The 11,049-nt window shown below is 47.5% G+C and overlaps 1 long non-coding RNA gene across 1 annotated transcript; it reads right to left on the reverse strand.

Annotated features, from left to right (window-relative positions):
- Positions 1 to 723: 723 nt before the first annotated feature.
- LOC127912988 (uncharacterized) lies at positions 724 to 2,298 on the reverse strand. Its single transcript, XR_008084318.1, has 3 exons — positions 2,221 to 2,298; positions 1,516 to 1,614; positions 724 to 839 (listed from the first exon to the last, which is right to left on the reverse strand). It is a non-coding gene; the product is annotated as an uncharacterized LOC127912988 (long non-coding RNA).
- Between the last annotated feature and the right edge of the window lie 8,751 nt (positions 2,299 to 11,049).

Below are 11,049 nucleotides of genomic sequence, written 5' to 3' on the forward strand. Positions count from 1 at the left end.
CTATTTGATTTAGAATTTTAGGACTCCTTTAGGTATAAAAAAATATAGAGATCAAATATATATTTTATTTTACCATGCAAGTAAGTTAAGAACAAATTCTTAGTTTCAATGATGGCCAAGGAACTGTTCAGAGGCAGAACGACAGATTTGTATCTTGTCAGCTCGGGGGTTTGAACTTGCAACCTTCGGGTTGCTAGTGCACCGCTCTAACCACTAGGCTACCATGCCGCCTCTACACTCTAACCACTAGGCTACCCTGCCGCCTCTACACTCTAACCACTAGGCTACCTACCCCCTCTACACTCTAACCACTAGGCTACCTACCCCCTCTACACTCTAACCACTAGGCTACCCTGCCACCTCTACACTCTAACCACTAGGCTACCCTGCCGCCTCTCCACTCTAACCACTAGGCTACCTACCCCCTCTACACTCTAACCACTAGGCTACCCTGCCACCTCTACACTCTAACCACTAGTCTACCTACCCCCTCTCCACTCTAACCACTAGGCTACCTACCCCCTCTACACTCTAACCACTAGGCTACCTACCCCCTCTACACTCTAACCACTAGGCTACCCTGCCACCTCTACACTCTAACCACTAGGCTACCTACCCCTCTACACTCTAACCACTAGAGTACCCTGCCGCCTCTACACTCTAACCACTAGGCTACCTACCCCCTCTCCACTCTAACCACTAGGCTACCTACCCCCTCTACACTCTAACCACTAGGCTACCCTGCCACCTCTACACTCTAACCACTAGGCTACCCTGCCACCTCTACACTCTAACCACTAGGCTACCCTGCCGCCCCTACACTCTAACCACTAGGCTACCTACCCCCTCTACACTCTAACCACTAGGCTACCCTGCCGCCTCTCCACTCTAACCACTAGGCTACCCTGCCGCCCCTACACTCTAACCACTAGGCTACCTACCCCCTCTACACTCTAACCACTAGGCTACCTACCCCCTCTACACTCTAACCACTAGGCTACCTACCCCCTCTCCACTCTAACCACTAGGCTACCCTGCCGCCTCTACACTCTAACCACTAGGCTACCTACCCCCTCTACACTCTAACCACTAGGCTACCTACCCCTCTACACTCTAACCACTAGGCTACCCTGCCACCTCTACACTCTAACCACTAGGCTACCCTGCCGCCTCTACACTCTAACCACTAGGCTACCTACCCCCCTACACTCTAACCACTAGGCTACCTACCCCCTCTACACTCTAACCACTAGGCTACCTACCCCCTCTACACTCTAACCACTAGGCTACCTACCCCCTCTACACTCTAACCACTAGGCTACCTACCCCTCTACACTCTAACCACTAGGCTACCCTGCCACCTCTACACTCTAACCACTAGGCTACCTACCCCCTCTACACTCTAACCACTAGAGTACCCTGCCGCCTCTACACTCTAACCACTAGGCTACCTACCCCCTCTCCACTCTAACCACTAGGCTACCTACCCCCTCTACACTCTAACCACTAGGCTACCCTGCCACCTCTACACTCTAACCACTAGGCTACCCTGCCACCTCTACACTCTAACCACTAGGCTACCCTGCCGCCCCTACACTCTAACCACTAGGCTACCTACCCCCTCTACACTCTAACCACTAGGCTACCCTGCCGCCTCTCCACTCTAACCACTAGGCTACCTACCCCTCTCCACTCTAACCACTAGGCTACCTACCCCTCTACACTCTAACCACTAGGCTACCTACCCCCTCTACACTCTAACCACTAGGCTACCTGCCGCCTCTACACTCTAACCACTAGGCTACCGACCCCTCTACACTCTAACCACTAGGCTGCCTACCACCTCTACACTCTAACCACTAGGCTACCTACCCCTCTACACTCTAACCACTAGGCTACCTACCCCCTCTACACTCTAACCACTAGGCTACCTACCCCCTCTACACTCTAACCACTAGGCTACCTACCCCCTCTACACTCTAACCACTAGGCTACCTACCCCTCTACACTCTAACCACTAGGCTACCTACCCCCTCTACACTCTAACCACTAGGCTACCCTGCCACCTCTACACTCTAACCACTAGGCTACCTACCCCCTCTACACTCTAACCACTAGAGTACCCTGCCGCCTCTACACTCTAACCACTAGGCTACCTACCCCCTCTCCACTCTAACCACTAGGCTACCTACCCCCTCTACACTCTAACCACTAGGCTACCCTGCCACCTCTACACTCTAACCACTAGGCTACCCTGCCACCTCTACACTCTAACCACTAGGCTACCCTGCCGCCCCTACACTCTAACCACTAGGCTACCTACCCCCTCTACACTCTAACCACTAGGCTACCCTGCCCCCTCTCCACTCTAACCACTAGGCTACCTACCCCCTCTCCACTCTAACCACTAGGCTACCTACCCCCTCTACACTCTAACCACTAGGCTACCTACCCCCTCTACACTCTAACCACTAGGCTACCTGCCGCCTCTACACTCTAACCACTAGGCTACCGACCCCCTCTACACTCTAACCACTAGGCTGCCTACCACCTCTACACTCTAACCACTAGGCTACCTACCCCCTCTACACTCTAACCACTAGGCTACCTACCCCCTCTACACTCTAACCACTAGGCTACCTACCCCCTCTACACTCTAACCACTAGGCTACCTACCCCCTCTACACTCTAACCACTAGGCTACCTACCCCCTCTACACTCTAACCACTAGGCTACCTACCCCCTCTACACTCTAACCACTAGGCTACCCTGCCACCTCTCCACTCTAACCACTAGGCTACCTACCCCCTCTACACTCTAACCACTAAGGCTACCTACCCCTCTACACTCTAACCACTAGGCTACCTACCCCTCTCCACTCTAACCACTAGGCTACCCTGCCACCTCTCCACTCTAACCACTAGGCTACCTACCCCCTCTACACTCTAACCACTAGGCTACCTACCCCTCTACACTCTAACCACTAGGCTACCTACCCCCTCTACACTCTAACCACTAGGCTACCCTGCCACCTCTCCACTCTAACCACTAGGCTACCTACCCCCTCTACACTCTAACCACTAGGCTACCTACCCCCTCTACACTCTAACCACTAGGCTACCTACCCCCTCTACACTCTAACCACTAGGCTACCTACCCCTCTCTACACTCTAACCACTAGGCTACCTACCCCCTCTACACTCTAACCACTAGGCTACCCTACCCCCTCTACACTCTAACCACTAGGCTACCTACCCCCTCTACACTCTAACCACTAGGCTACCCTGCCACGTCTCCACTCTAACCACTAGGCTACCTACCCCTCTACACTCTAACCACTAGGCTACCTACCCCTCTACACTCTAACCACTAGGCTACCTGCCGCCTCTCCACTCTAACCACTAGGCTACCTACCCCCTCTACACTCTAACCACTAGGCTACCCTGCCACCTCTACACTCTAACCACTAGTCTACCTACCCCCTCTCCACTCTAACCACTAGGCTACCCTGCCGCCCCACGGAACATTGCATCTGGCCTTAATGCTATTAGCCCATGGAAATGCATTGCATAACAGATTAAAAACAAATAATCCAAATTTAATTGTCACATGCCCTGAGTACATCTGGTGTAAATTTTACTTTTAAATGCTTGCTTACGAGTCCTTCCCAACAATGCAGAGTTCAAATGCTAACACAAGAGTAATATAATTCACCGAATGGAGCTACAGAATATACAGGGGTTACCAGTACCTGATCAATGTGCAGCGGTACGAGGTAGTTGAGATAGATATTTACATGAAGGCAGGGTAAAGTGACTAGACATCAGGATAGATAATAATTAGGTATTTGAGGTAGATATGTACATGAAGGCAGGGTAAAGTGACAGTATGCTCCATGCATACTGACAGCTCTATGCAGACTGGCAGCTCTGGCTGCTCCCTGCAGACTGATAGCTCTGGCTGCTCCATGCAGACAGGCATCCCTGGCTGCTCCATGCAGACTGGCAGCCCTGGCTGCTCCATGCATACTGACAGCTCTATGCAGACTGGCAGCTCTGGCTGCTCCCTGCAGACTGATAGCTCTGGCTGCTCCATGCAGGCTGACAGCTCAGGCTGCTCCATGCAGGCTGGCAGCTCAGGCTGCTCCATGCAGGCTGGCAGCTCTGGCTGCGCTGAACACGCAGGAGACTTCAGCAGCGCTGTAGAGGAGGAAGGCTCTGGCAGCGCTGAACATGCGGGAGACTCCGGCAAGGCAGGAGAGGAGGAAAGCTCTGGCTGCGCAAAACAGGCGGGAGACTCCAGCAGCACAGGAGAGGAGGAAAGCTCTGGCTGCGCTAAACATGCGAGGCGCACTGAAGGCCTGGTGCGTGGTGCTGGAACTGGTGGAACTGGACCGACGACACGCACAGGAAGCCTGGTGCGGGGAGCTGCCACCGGAGGACTGGTGTGTGGAGGTGGCACTGGATAGACCGGACCGTGCAGGCGCACTGGAGCTCTTGAGCACCGAGCCTGCCCAACCTTGCCTGGCTCGATGCCCACTCTAGCCCGGCCAATACGAAGAGCTGGTATGAACCGCACCGGGCTATGCACCCGCACTGGAGACACCGTGCGCTCCATAGCATAACACGGTGCCTGCCCGGTCTCTTTAGCCCCCCCGGTAAGCACAGGAAGTTTGCGCAGGTTTCCTACCTGGCGTAGCCATATTCCTGTGAGCCCCCTCCCAATACATTTTTGGGGCTGACTCTCAGGCTTCCATCCGCGTCGCAGTGCTGCCTCTTCATACCAGCGCCTCTCCGCTTTCGTCGCCTCCAGTTCTTCTTTGGGGCGTCGATATTCACCAGGCTGTGCCCAGAGTCCTTTTCCGTCCAATATCTCCTCCCAAGTCCAGAAGTCATGTGATCGCTGCTCCTCACGATAAACAGGGGGAGTTGGCTCTGTGTGTAGCGGTAAGCATGTTTCACTCAGTTCCCTTTATTCCATTCCAGCCATTACAATGAGCCTGTCCTCCCATAGCTCCTACCACCAGCCTCCTGTGGTCATGATAATTATGGTCTTCACTACCTTCCATCGTTTTCCGTCCGAAAAAAAAGCTCATCAGTATTCAGATTAAACTTCTTCTTACTGCACAGGACTCTTTTTTTCTTTGCGACTGTTCGATCCACTTCGTTGCAGAAAGAGAAACAACACCATATTGATCACGAGTGATGATATGAAGGTTTGGCTTGGAAGTTATTTTTTTGCCTAGTCACAGACAGCTGAAGTGTTGTGCACTGAAATCCACAAGCGAAGGGAACAGGTGAGAGGAAGAGAGTGTGTAGATATAATAATAATAATATATGCCATTTAGCAGACGCTTTTATCCAAAGCGACTTACAGTCATGTGTGCATACATTCTACGTATGGGTGGTCCCGGGAATCGAACCCACTACCCTGGCGTTACAAGCGCCATGCTCTACCAACTGAGCTACAGAAGGACCAACATATATATGAGAAGTAATGATACAGTGAACAAAATGATCATGCTGTTTGTATGTGGCTGCTATGAAAGTGAACTGTGTTTGCGTGTGATCAGAGGTGTATTCGTTCTGCCGATTCTGTTGAAAAACATTTAATTCAATGGAAGCAAACGGAATGAAACGTGGATAAACATACCTTCATTTGTCCCGTGTTGCACTAATGATCAGCTAGTGTGCAAGGCAGTATTGAATGTCTGTCACCTTCGTTTCTCAAATGGTTCTCTCGACCTGTTGGGTATAGAGAAAATTAAAGTATCATGTAGTAGCCTAAACCTATCGATCTGACATTGAGCTGGGTGAATGGAATATGAAGGATAGTCATCTAATATGCTGTAAGAAATAATAAATAAAAAAAAAATCCTCCCTCATCTTAAAAATGCCACTGACCATCACTGGCCTACACCACCCTCTGTAGTGATTTGCGGTCGAGGGCAGTGCATTTGTCATACCTAACAGTCATGCAGCCAGTCAAGATGCTCTCGATGGTGCAGCTGTATACCCCCTATTACAATAGGCATTACAGTGAAAACATGCCATGCAATTGTTTGGGGACGGCGCCCCACATCAACATATTTTTCAACCAGTACAGGCTTCATAAAATCACAAATAGCGATTAAATAATCACCTACTTTTTGAAAATATTTCTCTGTTTGCAATCCCTAGGTTCCCAGATACAACAAGAATGGTTGTTTAGTCAGTTTAGTTGGCGCCAAAGATTTCAGTAATCCACTCGTTCAACATCAAATCAAATCAAATCTAATTTATTTATATAGCCCTTCGTACATCAGCTGATATCTCAAAGTGCTGTACAGAAACCCAGCCTAAAACCCCAAACAGCAAGCAATGCAGGTGTAGAAGCACGGTGGCTAGGAAAAACTCCCTAGAAAGGCCAAAACCTAGGAAGAAACCTAGAGAGGAACCAGGCTATGTGGGGTGGCCAGTCCTCTTCTGGCTGTGCCGGGTGAAGATTATAACAGAACATGGCCAAGATGTTCAAATGTTCATAAATGACCAGCATGGTCGAATAATAATAAGGCAGAACAGTTTAAACTGGAGCAGCAGCACGGCCAGGTGGACTGGGGACAGCAAGGAGTCATCATGTCAGGTAGTCCTGGGGCATGGTCCTAGGGCTCAGGTCCTCCAAGAGAGAGAAAGAAAGAGAGAAGGAGAGAATTAGAGAACGCACCCTTAGATTCACACAGGACACCGAATAGGACAGGAGAAATACTCCAGATATAACAAATTGACCCTAGCCCCACGACACATAAACTACTGCAGCATAAATACTGGAGGCTGAGACAGGAGGGGTCAGGAGACACATGCAGACAAAGGAATCTGAAAAGATACCGCTAAACTTGTTCAAACAAGTCAAACTACATTTCTATTTAATCCTCAGGTATCCTAAAATGTTAATGAACTATTATATTTCAAATGGAAAGAAGTATGTTCAACAGAAAAGTAAAATGATCAAGTGTACGTCCTCTTCCTCGCACGACCACAGATTTTACACTGTGACTCTTTGTACCAAAACTCCAAATTCTTTCTTGTTTTGGAATAAACAAGCCTGAAACCTTGAACAATGACTGTTGACATCTAGTGGAAACCATGGGAATTGCAATCTGGGAGCTAGAATTGCACAGGACCCATTATAAGAGCCTGGGACCTCAAAAAAAATATTCAGGTTGGTTTTTCTTGAATTTGCTCCGACCATATCAATTTTTTATAGTCTCATACATTATTTTAAATGTTCTACAAACTCCAAAATGTTTTCTATCCAATGAGACCAATTATATGCATATCCTGGCTTCTTGGTCTAAATAAGTTGCAGTTTTTTTTTTTTTGCAGTACTTTGGGAATGTCAGTCAGCCAGGAATTGTGAAGAAAGGACCCGGAAGAAGTTTTGAAGTCTTTAGTCTTTAGTCTTTAGTGATGCGGACAAAAAGAGATTTGAAGTTCTCGACCCACTCCACTACAGCCTCATCGATGTGGATGGTGCGTGGGCTCTCCCCTCTTTCCTCTGTAGTCCATGATCAGCCCCTTGGTCATACTGACGTTGAGGAGAGGTTGTTGTTCTGGAACCACACTGCTAAGTCTCTGACTTCCTCATTGTAGGCTGTGATCTACCACCTTCGTGTCGTCAACTTTATGATGGTGTTGGAGTGGTTTGCGCATGGTCACGCAGTCGTAGGTAAACAGGAAATACAGGAGGTGACAAAGCACCCGTGTTGTGAGTAAACGTGGCAGATGTGTTGCTGCCTACCCACCTACCACCTGGCCCGTCAGGAAGTCCAAGATCCAGTTGCAGAGGGATGACCTCAGTGCCAGGGTCCCGAGTTTGGAGGGGACTATGGTCTTGAACTCTGATCTGTAGTTTATAAACAGCATTCTAACATAGCCATTTCCTCTCTTGCCCAGGTGGGAGAAGGCAGTGTGGGGTGAGATTGAATTTGGATCTGTTGGGGTGTTATATGTATTAGATTTGGTCCTTGGATGGTGTTGTTATGAGCCATGGCCAGCCTTTCAAAGCACTTCATAATTACCGATGTGAGTCATACAGGGCGATAGTCATTTTTGCAGATCACCTTGGAGTTCTTGGTAACAGGGACAATGGTGGTCAGTTTGAAATATTTTAGGATTACTAATATATGCCATTACGGATTAGGGCAAGGAGAGATTGTTCCGTGAAGACACTTGCCAGCTGGTCTGTGTGTGCCTTGAGAACGCGGCCTGTAAATCCATCTGGCCCGGCAGCCTTGAGAACGCGGCCTGTAAATCCATCTGGCCCGGCAGCCTTGTGACTGTTAAGTTAAACATTTTACTCACATCAGCCACGGTGAGCAAGATCACACAGTCATCCGGATTAACAGGGTTACACACACACACACACACACACACACACACACGCACACACACACACACACACACACACACACACACACACACACACACACACACACACACACACACACACACACACACACACACACACACACACACAGAGACACACACAGACACACACAGACACACACATACACACACACACACACAGACACACAGACAGACTGACAGACACGCACACACACACATACACACACACACACACACACACACACACACACACACACACACACACACACACACACACACACACACACACACACACACACACACACACACACACACACAGACACACACACACTGCTAAGTACTGCTGAATTTAAACACTTGACCCCCAATCCCTCTTCCCCAGTACATGTGTCAATTTTGGACTATACATTGTTATTGTTGTTACATTGTAAAGAAGGAACTTCCAAGTAAGCATTTGGTTGGAAGGTGTGTATCCTGTATATACGAAGAATAAAACTTGAAACAAACACACACACACACACACACACACACACAGATAACCTTGAGTTATTAATTATCTGGCATTACCCCGGGGATGGGCCTTTGGAAATTAGAGCAGATAATGACAGACATAAGGGAATATGGTACAATTTGGGACTAACCCATTTGCATATCTAACATAATGCAAGGTTGAATAACAAAGTATAAACACTGTCTGGATTAGAGGTCGACCGATTATGATTTTTCACCGCCGATACCGATACCGATTATTGGAGGACCCCCAAAAAAAAGCCAATACCGATTATTCTGCCAATTTTTATTTTATTTTTATTTTTTTAATAATGACATCAATATTCACAGGTAAGACGTTTTAGGTTGTAGTTATTATAGGGATTATAGGACTATTTCCCTCTATACCATTTGTATTTCATATACCTTTGACTATTGGATGTTATTTTTGGCACTTTAGCATTGCCAGTGTAACAGTATAGCTTCCGTCCCTCTCCTCGCCCCTATCTGGGCTCGAACCAGGAACCAGGAACACATCGATCCATTGCGCCACAAAAGCCGCGGAGCAAGGGGAACACCTGCTTCAAGGTCGGCCATTCCGATCAATCGGTCGACCTCTAGTCTGGATCCAACAGAATGACTAGAAACGTGTAGAAACCAACATCGTGACGCGTCGGTTATGTGATTAGTTTTAGGAAACACACCATAGAGTAGCATATGACTGCTGTTTTTTTTTTTTAGCTCTATATAAACTCAATCTGTCAAACCTGTAACACCTGCATTTGATATAAGTTGTAATCTATATTATCATGTTTGAAGAACTGGTAATAATTCGATTTGATTTTTTTTGGGGGGGAGGGAGCTGCGGGGGGGTGTTGGCGTGCGGGGGGGGGAGTTGGTGAGTCAGAATGCACTCACTCTAATCCCCTGTTCAACTGCTCCAAACATTAAAGACACAATGGACGGTAATGGTATGAAACTATGAAAAGCTACGAGATTCATCAGGAAAACTGCAGCTGTCATTTAGTTAATGTCGTCAGGCTACAGGCTACAGTGTGTATTTATACATCCCATTCCCTATCTAGTGTACAACCTTTGACCTGAGATGATGCGGTGGGCCATTTTGGGACATTTCCTATGACTGCCTGAGGAGTAAATTGCTTTTAACGATGGATCAATATCTAGTCCAGAGCCAGAACCTGCTTTCCAAAATGGCACCCTGTTCCCTAAATAGTGCACTATTTTTTTTTTTACCAGAGCCGGTGTAAAAAGAAGTGCACTATACAGGGAAAAGGGTGCCATTTGGTATACCATCCTAGTCCAGTCAGCCTACTGCAATAATTATGAGGCCAATCGAAACCTCCATTTCAGACTCAAAAGAAACTGCAATAGAGATGAAACTGTGTTGAAGACTTTCAGAAAAAAGCTTTTGAAATGTTTTTCTTTGCTTCGTTTCATTTCTGTATATCCTGTTTTTCCTGATGGATCAAATGGCCTGTAAAATCTGTACAATTGGGCCTATATGTACTTTAGAACAATCAATTGTACCAATGGTTTATCTATATGGACATAAAAGAATATCATAAACGTAGACAATTTATATTTAAAAAAAAACTCTCCCTCCTTCCCTCACTCTGATCTTCCCTCCTCCCTCCCTCCTTGACTCCCTCCCTCCCTCCCTCCCTCCCTCCCTCCCTCCCTCCCTCCCTCCCTCCCTCCCTCCCTCCCTTCTTCCCTGCCTGCCTGCCTGCCTCGTTAGCTCTCGTAAAAAAAAAGTCCTGCTGATGAGTGTAGAATGTTTGAATAAAACATTCACCTGCAAGAACGTTCCCAGAAGACATTTAATCTGCTCTTTAAAAGGTTCCCAGAAGACATTTAATCTGCTCTTTAAAAGGTTCCCAGAACACATTTAATCTGCTCTTTAAAAGGTTCCCAGAACACATTTAATCTGCTCTTTAAAAGGTTCCCAGAACACATTTAATCTGCTCTTTAAAAGGTTCCCAGAACACATTTAATCTGCTCTTTAAAAGGTTCCCAGAACACATTTAATCTGTTCTTTAAAAGGTTCCCAGAACACATTTAATCTGCTCTTTAAAAAGGTTCCCAGAACACATTTAATCTGTTCTTTAAAAGGTTCCCAGAACACATTTAATCTGCTCTTTAAAAGGTTCCCAGA

Source organism: Oncorhynchus keta, chromosome 28, assembly GCF_023373465.1.
Source record: "Oncorhynchus keta strain PuntledgeMale-10-30-2019 chromosome 28, Oket_V2, whole genome shotgun sequence".
In the NCBI taxonomy this organism is placed as follows: domain Eukaryota; kingdom Metazoa; phylum Chordata; class Actinopteri; order Salmoniformes; family Salmonidae; genus Oncorhynchus; species Oncorhynchus keta.